This window comes from Phyllobates terribilis, unplaced genomic scaffold (genome assembly GCF_046119375.1).
Source record: "Phyllobates terribilis strain yellow unplaced genomic scaffold, ASM4611937v1 Scaffold_1__5_contigs__length_1240528914, whole genome shotgun sequence".
NCBI classification, from domain to species: domain Eukaryota; kingdom Metazoa; phylum Chordata; class Amphibia; order Anura; family Dendrobatidae; genus Phyllobates; species Phyllobates terribilis.
In genome coordinates, this window is record NW_027362761.1 from 118,068,652 (window position 1) to 118,082,299 (window position 13,648).

Sequence of the window (13,648 nt, forward strand, 5' to 3'; positions counted from 1 at the left end):
TTATGAATGTGCCCCTGCTATGTACTGTGTAATGGCTGTGTCTGACCGTGTACAGAACATGGGCTGATCATACCACAGCTCCTGGGTAGGGGAGGAAGCAAAAGAGTATACAGACATTACAGCAGGGGATCGCAGCTAATTCTTTTTGTGAGGTAAAACATTTCACTGCCTGTTTATAAGCAATGTTTTACCTCAAAGAAGGAATCGGCTGTGATCCTCTGCTGTAATGTCTGTATACTCTTTTACTTCCCCCCTCTGCCCAGGAGCTGTGGTATGATCAGACCATGTTCTGTACACGGTCAGACACAGCCATTACACAGTACACAGCAGGGGCACATTTATAAGATTATCTCAGCACAGGAACATTTTATTTAAACACATCCAATTGTGGAAATTATTATTATTCAAAGATCTATTGATTAAAATGTTAATTAAAATTCACTTTGTTCGTAGGAAAACCCTTTTAAGGTTACTTTGACATTACTAAGACTGTGTTTGCACTAAGGAGTCATACACATATTTTCATCGAAATTAGAGGCTTTGCAGTATTGCAATTTGCGGTGAATTTAATCGCAGTAAATTAAATTTATTTGGAAAAGTGAAACCTAGAAAGCATGAATTTCAAATGGTTTGATCATCTCTAATAAAGTGGAATCCCCCTTTTAAAATACCTCAGAAGAATAAGACCTAGACATTATTAAAAGTTTTATTCAGTCATTTCTGTCTTATCTGCGCAAAGAATTGGGATATATTACAGTTTATTTGGTATGATGATTTTTTTTCCGATGTACTCTATGTATTTGCTCAGGAACACCCTCATATTTATCCTATATGAGTTATTGGTGTATCTCATTTGTGCACCTTAGGGATTTTGTACACTGGTTTTCCAACGCCAGTCTGTTATTGCTAAGTCTTTCATTTTACATGGGGGTGAGCTCCTATGTATATTCTGCTCAGTCCGACATACAATAGTATATATGTAACGAATAAAAACAAGGGATCCTTCTCAATAATGCATTTCTATCATGTATGGATAATATATTAGTATTATATGAACTATTCATGGAAATGTAATAGCAACTTTCATTACAATCTATGTGCAAATCATCAGGTTGATATTTGAGCTTCGACTTCTTCATACATTCGAATCCAGCCCGTAAGGCAAACACCTGCTAAAACACTGACATGCAGTTAGAGGTATGTCACAGTGTTTTCAGGAGATCATGTAATGTAGCAGCCACAGGCTCTACTGTTCATCAACAAATCTTCCTTCCTAGGCTAAAAAACCCATATCGTAGTATAGTTTATATACATTCATTTTTAATGTAACATCTACAGTATATAGGTGCATAGAAAAGAGGCAGTTTTACTGAGTTCATAAGCTTTCATCATCATTATATAGTTTCAGGATGTATTAGGCTAGGTTCACATTTATACAATGCTTTGCGATGCGCACTACGCTTGCGTTTCTGTCGGAATTCCTGAAAAACTGTATTCTAATGGGAACCCCGACAGGGCCTACACTTGAATGAAGCCAATGGGGGTCACTGTGCTCACTTTTTGGCTTCCATCCCAGCATTATATACAGTATTTCTCTCTCAGATATGCACAAAAATAAAAAAAGAACACTGCCTTCGAGGATGAAGGCCAAACAGTGTCTACTGTGATTCCGTCAGCTACATTGAAGTGAATGGCTCTATATGTGCATTGTTGGTGTTCCCATCGGAATATTGTTTTTCAAGAATTCCAGCTGAAACCCTGACGTAGTGCTTAAAGGGAGTCTGTCAGCAGGTTTTTACTATGTAATCTGAGGATAGCATGAGATAGGGGCTGAGCCACAGATTTCAGGGATGTGTCACTTATTAGGCTGAGTGCTGTTGTTTCCATACAATGAATGTTTTATCACCAGGAGATTATCACTGCCTGGACTATAGGTTGCATGAGCCCTGGTCCGACCAGGCCCCTCCTCTGATGCGCCGTTTACTGTCAATATACAATGTACACAGAAAGCTGTGGCGTGAGAGGGGTTAACTTTCTAAGCTCTACCACATCTATAAGCTCTGATTTTATCACAACTTCTCTTTTCCTACATTATGCTGGTCTCCGATGAGATAGCAAAAACCTGGTGACAGATTCCCTTTAATGGAGAAGACTGCATTAATGTGAATTGTATTATTTATAGTTTTACATAAGACTGCAAATAAATATATTACATTATAATTAGTGATGAGCTCGTTACTCAAGTTTGCCTAGAGTGCTCGGGTATGCACCGAGTATTGAGGGTGCTCAAGTGACATGTTCGAGTCCCTGTGGTCGCATGTTTCTTGGCTGTTAGACAGCTACAAAATATACGGGGATTGTCTGTGTTTGTCGGGCTGTCTCTCGAGATCTCAATCTGCGCATGTGCTACCTCTGGCGGACATTTTCCCGAAGCCCACCGCAGGGAAACCAATGAGAAAAGGGGACTCCACTCACCAAAGCCGATATTTTCTGAGAGCACAGGCACCACAGCATCGCCTCACTCCTGGCGCCGCCGGCCTCCTGAAGCAGCGACCCTGCCTCCTTTGACCCCGCTCCACCGGTCCCCGGTAAGCTACCATTGAAACGGACTATAAGACGCACCACCATTTTATTTTAAACATTTTTTTTCCTATTTTACACCCCAAAATTTGTGGTGCATCTTATGGTCTGGTGCGTCTTATAATCCTCAAAATATGGTATGTAGTAAAAAGAGAGCAGCGAGCTATGGCTCTAATAAGACAGAAGGAGCTTTTGTCATGGTCCTACCAGAGTGAGCTAAAAAGCAGCTGAGTACTGAAAATTGAAGATAATATCTGTACATTTTTACTGTAGGGTAATGAAAACATACGTACTGTACACTTTACAATACATAAAATAAATATAAATAATGATTTTGAGATCCTAACTGGGGCCTCACTACCGCAACTTGAGCTTAATGAGAAATTATTGTAAAAATGATCTTCCTTTGTGTCATACATAATGTAGATGTGAGGAGATCTTCCAGATTAAAAAGGGCTTTATGGAAAGCTGTAACACTTTTGGCACTGCTCAGAGATTTCTATTAATGGAAATCAGACACAGCATTCTAAGAACACCTATTTAAATTAATGGCTATTTGCTCAGGATGTTATGTCTGAATTTTGGTAACAGAAATTTGTCATCGGTGCCAAAGGATTTCATCTACTTATAGAGCTCTTTCATTCTGGACTTCCCAGGCTTTATCAAATCAATATCACCTATTTACATGTATCTATGGCACACTAGAAGAAAATTTTACTGGATATACCCGTCAAAGTAAAGGATGTCATTTTGCTAAAATATGCCATCACTTCCTGATCAGAGGGACTGCAAGTGAGCTTCACTTTAAGGCCTCCTTCACACATCAGGGTCTGCAGAACAAGTGGTGCCAGTTTTCATATGTACTGGAGACACTTACACACACACAGACCCACTCAAATGAATGGATTTATGCACATGTCAGTGTGTTTCCACGGACTGTGTCCTATTTTTTTCACGCAGCTCGGGCCGCAAAACGTTCCACACACATGCACACTGATGACTCAGTGAGTTCACCGCAGGTCAGAGGCCCACTCTAGTTGCATGAAAGTCATTCTACTTTGCTCTTCAACGTGAGCTGTCACCTCAAGACACCGCTCATGATGATAAGCAAATGTCGCACAGATGGATTGCAGTGTGTGACACTATGAATTCTTTCACGTTTGGACAGGTGAGGGATATTGTTTTTTTTTAAATTTTATTCCTAATTTTACACTTGTTGTAGACAGCGGGGGCTGAATACAACTCTCATCATTGTCCCCTGCTGGTGCTGATCTCAGCGGCAGCAGGGGACAATGATGAGTGTTGCCTCCAGCACCCGGCGTTGGGGAACAGCGCAAACTGTACCGCTGTTTCCCAGGCACCGGTACGTGTGATACAGATGCGGCACATTGCCGGCACATGGTTGCCACACGTATGCCACACATGGATATACGGACACTGATATATCTGGTACTGTTTTTTCCAGTACCGGAAATATCAGGCCTTGTGAACGAAGCCTAAGGCTCTGTGCCCACTATGCGTTTTTCAAGCTTTTTGCCGCAGAATTTCAGCAGCGAAAACGCTTAAAAAACGCTTGGTAATAAGTGCCCAATAGTCCCCAATGATAATCCGCATGTGCTGTGCTCACGCTGCGGAAATTTCCGCTGCGGATTATCATTGCGGAAAAATACGCAGCATGTCCATTAATTTTGCGGACACGCAGCGTAATCGCCGCCATTGACTTGCATTGGACTGTGTGACATCCGCATGACTACATCTGTACATGCGGATATCACGCACGGTTCAATGTGCGGATGATACCCAGGTCTGGAGGAGAGGAGACTCTCCTCCAGACCTGGGTACCTTAGAACCTGTTAAAAAAAGAATTTAAAATAAAAAATAAAGATTATACTTGCCTTCCGATGTCCTCCCAGTGTTTTCTCCCCTCCGTCTGGTCTGCTGTATGGGTCGCGGTGTTGTGAAGGACCTGCCATGACGTCATTGAGTCATGTGACCTGTCACATGACTCAATGACGTCACCGCAGGTCCTTCACACCACCGTGAGCCGCCCAAGACAAAGGACGCAGCGGAGAAAACACCGGGAGGACATTGGAAGGTGAGTATAATCTTTGTTTTTTATTTTTTACCATTCTTATTCTTTTTTTTTTTAACTAACTTGGTCACACTACTATAAATCAATGCCGGTTGCATGGATTTATATAGTGTGAACAAGTTGTCAAGCACTTTTCCAAGTGATGCTAAAATCGCTTGGAAAGCGCTTGATAACCCGCATGCAGAAATGCATGCAAAGACGCTTGACAAATGCTTCTACCTGGTGGTAAAAACGCATGTAAAAACAGCATGCGTTTTTCCTGCCAGGGAGAAGCGGAAAAAATATGCAGCATTTCTGCATCGTGGGCACATAGCCTAAGGCTCTTTTAGACTTTTTTTCATCAGTTTACTGGATCAAAATGTTATCATTGTATGGTCATTGTGTCTTTTTTTATCATCAGTGATTTTCTCATATAACAAAAAAAAATTGCAAGCTTCTCCAATACACTAGAATGTTAAAAATGGACAGCACAAGGATTTTCATCTGTGTGCTTTCTGTGATTATTTTTACAGAACCATAGACTTGTATGAGTAATTTTGATCAAAACTGATATACTGTAAAAAACAAAATAAAAAAAACCTCACATATATTTTACTATATGGACAGGTGCAGATGACCGTATATTCTCCATCCAAGACAAACAGTCCAATTATGCTAAGCAGACTCTGTTTATCTCGGAAGTGGATGTTACATGAGAGTGGACCAATGTTTTCCACAGAACCATAGACAGCGTGCACGCTGCAATTTCTTTCCTGGACCACTCAATCTGAGTAAAAATACAGACGTGCACTTCCTCATTGAATGAAATTGGTCTGATTGCGAGCCAATGTATTGACAGATCACACTTGGACTGAAACTATGGTCTTTATGGCACTAGTCCTAAGGGTATGTGCTGGCCTGCTGATCAGAAGGTGTTAATAGCTCCCTGCTGTGGCCTGTGGAGCAGCACCACACCCTATTTAAGGCCCCATCACACATAACGAGATCGCTAGCGAGATTTTTATTACGTCACGGTTTTGGGATCGCTGGAGAGTCGTTTCGTGATCGCTGGGGAGCTGTCAAACATACAGAACTTCCCAACGATTTCGGCCACCCCAGCGATCTAACTAACGATCTCGGCGGTCGTTGGAACGCTTTCACACAGAAGCTATTTCAACGATCCACACCTTGATAGGGACTGTACTGTGTCACAAAGGCGTGCATAAAATTAATTTTCCTCGCCCCCTCATCTCCGATTGGTGGACGCTACTGCGATCCGCAAAATCAGGACTCAGTCGAATGAACGGATATCAACAGCCCGGAGAATTCTGCTAGGATCTGCAATCCAGCACGGGGTCAGAAACAAAGGATGGAATCGCTATTCTGTTGCCTTCTTTATGCACGGCGGAAAATGAGAACGCTGTAGCGACCACCAATCGGGGACGAGGGGCGCGGAGAAGTCCAATTTATGCACGCCTACGTGTCTCAGTTCTGAATCGCTAACGAGGTCGTTGATAAGGTGTCATATACAGCGATGCACACTGCCCAGCGGGAGCGCAACGACCCAGGAATGGTCCAGGAAGCTTTGTACCGATCAGCGATCTCACAGCAGGGGCCTGATCGTTGCTACCTGTCAGACATAACGAGATCGCTAGCGAGATCGCTATTGCGTCACAAAACCCGTGACGTTTCAACGATCTCGCTAGCGATCTCGTTATGTGTGATGGGGCCTTTAGACTCCCAGCAGACTGCTGGGAGTTGCCAGTTATTGTGTTTGTTCTCCACTAGAATTCTGGTGCTTACTGATCCTGACACTTCTGACTGATCTCCTTGTATATGACTCCAGCTATTAATCAGACAATGCGTTTGTCTCCTGATTTTGTCCCTTCAGTTACTGACCAGGCTAGTCCGACTTGCTCTTCTGGCTACTATGTGATCTAACACATAGAGCCCTAAAGTAAGTTCAGATCCCTCTATTGGGTTTAAGGAGAGAAGGCCAGGATACCTCTGGGACTGCTAAATGCAGTGGTTAGCGCTAAGTCTATCCGACATTGCCGTTTTAAGACCCTGACTCAGACAGATTTTAAACTCAATAATAATCATTAGAGTTAAGTGCAATGGCCCTATCACTTATGGAGCTATGCTCCAGGTCCTTATACAACAGGTAATCAGGATGGAATGCTGCTGTGAAAGACAAATATGTGATGCACTATCCTATAGTTGTCCTGATAGATGATGAACCCAAAGGTCGCAGCCCTAGGGATGTGTTTCTCCATGTTGAGAGTACGCATTTAGCTAAGTTTAGTAGTTGTTTTATATAGCATTATGTTTGCAATACCAGTCTAAAAAGAAATGTTATGCTGTGTTCTGTTCTAATGAAATTACTTCAGCTATATAGCTGATGATATCTTTAACTTAAAGTCTAAATAAATCTTAGGACGCTTGCTCACTGTAGAGCCAGACAGTAATAGGCTGAGTTCAGCAACCTTGCCACCCCTGCATTAAGTGCCTTTCAAGGCAACAGCACTGGCATTTGTAATTGCCTTGAAAATGATTCCTAGCAACCTGTCGCTTCCTTATGTATGTTCTTTCCACACCCTTCCTTTATACTGCATACTTTCCATTTTAGGCTTTCCTGTTATATCAACAGGGCAAGCATCATAAAATGTCATTATTTTGGCTTTATTTAAAGACAGTTATACACTCCTATGTGCTTTACCAAGCTAGAGCAATCTAGATCGAGAACCTACTTTTCAGTTACATCTCCTGGGAGTAATATGGAAATAATATTCAACAATACTGGGTTTTGTAGGGTTTTCTGTTTGACTTGACTACATACACTAGCTGTGGATGGGATTGTCAGAAGAACTTGATTACTTATTATAACACTGGAAACATTTTTCAGGAAAAATCTGATAGCTTTAATTATATGTGAAGTATTACTTTACTGCATATTTCACCATTACAAGAATACTATATATTACATATATGTATATATATATACATGTTATATATACAGTACAGACCAAAAGTTTGGACACACCTTCTCATTTAAAGATTTTTCTGTATTTTCATGACTATGAAAATTGTACATTCACACTGAAGGCATCAAAACTATGAATTAACACATGTGGAATTATATACTTAACAAAAAAGTGTGAAACAACTGAAAATATGTCTTATATTCTAGGTTCTTCAAAGTAGCCACCTTTTGCTTTGATGACTGCTTTGCACACTCTTGGCATTCTCTTGATGAGCTTCAAGAGGTAGTCACCGGAAATGGTCTTCCAACAATCTTGAAGGGGTTCCCAGAGATGATTAGCACTTGTTGGCCCTTTTGCCTTCACTCTGCGGTCCAGCTCACCCCAAACCATCTCGATTGGGTTCAGGTCTGGTGACTGTGGAGGCCAGGTCATCTGGTGTAGCACCCTATCACTCTCTCCTTCTTGGTCAAATAGCCCTTATACAGCCTGGAGGTGTGTTTGGGGTCATTGTCCTGTATCTCACTGAATATGAGAACAATTTCCAAAATTTTGACAAGACTGAGTTTCATAGAATATTTTTTTATCCTGTAACATGAAGGTAAGGTTAATAATAATACTTTCATTACAAAATTTTCAGTTTTACTCAAATTAGTTGATGCAAAAATGAATATACCCCACATCAGAAATTACTACATCTAGTATTTTGTTTGACCTCCATAATTTTTAAGGATAGCACCAAGTTTTCTAAGCATAAAATGAAGAAATTGGTGACATATTGTGGCATCTATCTTTTTCCATTCTTCAAGAATGACCTCTTTTAGAGCCTGGATGCTGTATGGAGAGTGATGCTCAACTTGTCTCTTCAGAATTCCTTATAGGGGTTTCTGTTGGGTTCAGATATGGAGACTTATTCCGCCACTGAATCACTTTTACTTGGTCTTCCTAATTGCAACAGATGTGTGTTTTGGATCATTCTCATGCTGGAAAAGTGCATGTCTACCACTTCATACACCAGCTAACAACTAGTGCGTCGGATTTTGGTAGGGTATTTAAAGAAAAGGGGTGTTACCAGAGTTAAATATGTAATGACTGACTGTCTCCTCTCAAAATCACACACAGCTCTACAGTGAGATCAGAACTAACACAGTACAGCAGAGCTAACACAGTACAGCAGAAGTGAACTTTGTCTCATTTCAAACATTTGTAGCATCACTCATCCCATCATAGTGCTGGCAGCTGTGCTGCAGAGCTGTGCAGAATTATAACCAGCACAAAACAGCAGAGTTGAACCTTGATTCTTTGCAAACACATTTGCATTGATGTCAGCACTGCTGTACTGCCCTAACCCACCCTACACTGGCTGCCTGTGAGATGAAAGATAAAGCACTGTGAGACAATACCTGCAGTGCAAATGTGTTAGTATAACAGAAGTAAACACTGTCTCATTACTTTGTTAGTTCTGCTGAACTGTGTTCTGATCTTACTGTAGAGCTGTGTCAGCATGAGAGAAAAGTTTCAGTCATTACATGTCTCAAACTGGTAATCCCCCTTTCATTTAAAATAAGCTCTGGACTTGGATTCTCATGCAGATCTGTGCCCCGCCCATAAATATTAATGTGTATTTTTTGCAATGAAACATCGGCTCACAGAAATCAATGCATCATTTTATTCAGCTTCCTATGACCTACATGGCCATATACTAGAGAGATATACTGCATTGCTGGTTAAGAGATGAGGTGCCCAAGTTGAGTTCCAACCCATAGTCAAAGTAAATGAGGAACTTGGCATTCAAGAGGTTGCAGTGAATGAAACAAGTTGTTTTGGCAATCCTTATAGTTGTTAACATTTCAGTCCTGAATATGGGCCTTCATGCGTCGCTATGGAATGTCACAGTTCCTATAGTTCTGCACAACGCGATCTATAAGCATACAATATAAGGCAATCAGTTCTGATGAAGGTCCATATTCACTACATGCCCATATAGACGGCTTAGCAGGATTGATCCTACTTACAGATTCCCTTTAGGCTTCTGTTGCATATGAAGTAAAACTGCAATTTTTCAGTCAGAGAGCAATGGATTTAATCAGTAAAGGTTTGGATGCAATTATTTTTCCAAGAGCAACATGACCATATAACAGTTTACGGGTGTAGATCATTACAGATTAAAGGTGGTAAAAAGCTTGTTAATTTTTTTTTTTACAAGTGTTTAAAAACTAAAAAAAAATTAAAAATAAAACTATTTTAAGTCTTAGGGAGCTTTCACATCTTGGAAAAACTCCATTTTAATTTTGGTTCAGCTTTTTGGGGCAGAACCAGAAGTGGTTTTAAATGAATGTAAAAAGAAGGACTAGTTATTTTCCTGGCCCGTCAACTCATTGGTTTCACACTATATGTGAACTGTGAACTGACAGTCAAGGGAAATGGGGCAGAGAGGAACCACGGGGACCTGCCTCTTGGTCCTTTCATCCTAGTTTCCATTCCCGGACAAATAAAACATATGTGGATTCAACAATGAAGTTGGTTTCTGATTCATGCTGTCCGTGGTTTTGGCTGCATGAATTATCTTTTAGGTTACCTTTGAAGCATGTACCATGTTTATTCATTGCAGTGATCTTTATTAGAATTTCTATTGTTTTTGTTTACCAAGTATTATATAATATCTTCTGATTACTAACTGGCATTTTGTCATGTCATATGTGCCACATGTGAGCATCTTTATTTAATACTGAGCTTACAAGGACTTCTATGCCAGTGAGCCAGGTTTTACTTAGCTGGCTTAATGACTATAATTATAGGACTTCTTCCAAACTCTTCTGTATTGTAACTCTTTATAATCACAAATGGTGAGAATTCAGGAGGAAGGGGGATGTATTATGAGTACTGGTTTTGACTCATTTGTCTGGCTATATTTTATATGTAAGACTATTAAAGGGGTTGTTTTGGCACCATCAGCAAACTGAACTTTGCAAGGAATTTGCAGTATTACAAGGTGACCATTATGATGAATCGTCATCCATGTAATGCAAGGATGACTCGAGTCCACGAGAGTGGAGGCTGTTCATACAGGGAAGCTCTCTGTTCTGGTTTATAGAGGAGAAATGCTGTGTGGGGAAACTATGGTATAGGGCAGTGATGGCGAACCTTTTAGAGACTGAGTGCCCAAACTGCAATCCAAAGCCACTTATTTATCGCCAAGTGCCAACACGGGAATTTAACCTAAATATTGAGGTTTTACTGATACAAACAGCAGGCGAGGGCGGCATAGAGCAGCCACAGGAAGGAGCAGGGGTATGAGACTGCAGAAATAAAGAATGTGCCCCCATCTTGGTATATGCCCCCATCCGTGTATATATGCTGCCCCCCCATCCTTGTATATATGCTGCGCTCCCCCCATCCTTGTATATATGCTGCCCTCCCCCATCCTTGTATATATGCTGTCCTCCCCCCATCCTTGTATATATGCTGCCCTCCCCCCATCCTTGTATATATGCTGTCCTCCCCCCATCCATGTATATATGCTGCCCCCCCATCCTTGTATATATGCTGTCCTCCCCCCATCCATGTATATATGCTGCCCCCCCATCCTTGTATATATGCTGTCCTCCCCCATCCTTGTATATATGCTGCCCTCCCCCATCCTTGTATATATGCTGTCCTCCCCTCATCCTTGTATATATGCTGTCCTCCCCTCATCCTTGTATATATGCTGCCCTCCCCTATCCTTGTTTATATGCTTCCCTCCCCCATCCTTGCTTATATGCTTCCCTCCCCCATCCTTGTATATATGCTGCCCTCCCCCTATCCTTGTATATATGCTGCCCTCCCCCATCCTTGTATATATGCTGCCCTCCCCCATCCTTGTATATATGCTGCCTTCCCTCAATCCATGTATGTATGCTGCCCTCCCCCAGTCCATGTATATATGCTCCCTCCCCCAGTCCATGTATATATGCTCCCCCCAGTTCATGTATATATGCTCCCCCCCAGTCCATGTATATATGCTGCCTCCCCCAGTCCATGTGTATATGCTCCCCCCCAGTCCATGTATATATGCTCCTTCTCCCCCTGTCCATGTATGTATGCTCCCTGCCCCAGTCCATGTATATATGCTCCCCCAGTCCATGTATATATGCTCCCTCCCCCTGTCCATGTATATATGCTCCCTCTCCCCCTGTCCATGTATGTATGCTCCCTGCCCCAGTCCATGTATATATGCTCCCCCAGTCCATGTATATATGCTCCCTCCCCCAGTCCATGTATATATGCTCCCTCTCCCCCTATCCATGTATGTATACTCCCTCCACCAGTCCATGTATATATGCTCCCCCCAAGTCCATGTATATATGCTCCCTCCCCCAGTCCATGTATATAGCCCCCCCAGTCCATGTATAAATGCTCCTTCTCCCCCTGTCCATGAATGTATGCTTCCTCCCCCAGTCCATGTATATATGCTCCCTCCCCCAGTCCATGTATATATGCTCCCTCCCCAGTCCATGTATATATGCCCCCCAGTCCATGTATATATGCTCCCCCCCAGTCCATGTATATATGCTCCCCCTCAGTCCATGTATATATGCTCCCCCCAGTCCATGTATATATGCACCCTCAGTCCATGTACAGTGCCTACAAGTAGTATTCAACCCCCTGCAGATTTAGCTGGTTGACACATGCGGAATTAACTTGGCATTGTGACATTTGTACTGTAGATCAGCCTGGAAGTGGGAAATGCACTGCAGCAAATATTGTTTTTTGTTTTTTTTTGTTTTTTTTTTAAAACGTTAAAAGTTAATTCAGAGTGTCATTTATTATTCAACCCCTCAAACCACAAGAATTCTGTTTGGTCCCCCTAAAGTATTAAGAAGTAGTTCAGGCACCAAGAATAATGAGCTTCACATGTGTGGATTAAAGATCTCTTTTGCCAGCCTTTTCTGACTATTTAAGACCCTCCCCAAACTTGTGAACAGCACTCAGACATGGTCAACATGGGAAAGACAAAGGAGCATTCCAAGGCCATCAGAGACAAGATCGTGGAGGGTCACAAGGCTGGCAAGGGGTACAAAACCCTTTCCAAGGAGTTGGGCCTACCTGTCTCCATTGTTGGGAGCATCATCCGTAAGTGGAAGGCTTATGGAACTACTGTTAGCCTTCCACGGCCTGGACAGCCTTTGAAAGTGTCCTCCCGTGCCGAGGCCAGGCTTGTCCGAAGAGTCAAGGCTAACCCAAGGACAACAAGGAAGGAGCTCCGGGAAGATCTCATGGCAGTGGGGACATTGGTTTCAGTCAGTACCATAAGTAACGTACTCCACCGCAATGGTCTCCGTTCCAGACGAGCCTGTAAGGTACCTTTACTTTCAAAGCGTCATGTCAAGGCTCGTCTACAGTTTGCTCATGATCACTTGGAGGACTCTGAGACAGACTGGTTCAAGGTTCTATGGTCTGATGAGACCAAGATCGAGATCTTTGGTGCCAACCACACACGTGACGTTTGGAGACTGGATGGCACTGCATACGACCCCAAGAATACCATCCCTACAGTCAAGCATGGTGGTGGCAGCATCATGCTGTGGGGCTGTTTCTCAGCCAAGGGGCCTGGCCATCTGGTCCGCATCCATGGGAAGATGGATAGCACGGCCTACCTGGAGATTTTGGCCAAGAACCTCCGCTCCTCCATCAAGGATCTTAAGATGGGTCGTAATTTCATCTTCCAACAAGACAACGACCCAAAGCACACAGCCAAGAAAACCAAGGCCTGGTTCAATAGGGAAAAAGTCAAGGTGTTGGAGTGGCCTAGTCAGTCTCCTGACCTTAACCCAATTGAAAACTTGTGGAAGGAGCTCAAGAATAAAGTCCACATGAGACACCCAAAGAACCTAGATAACTTGGAGAAGATCTGCATGGAGGAGTGGGCCAAGATAACTCCACAGACCTGTGCCGGCCTGATCAGGTCAAATAAAAGACGATTATTAGCTGTAATTGCAAACAAGGGTTATTCCACAAAATATTAAACATAGGG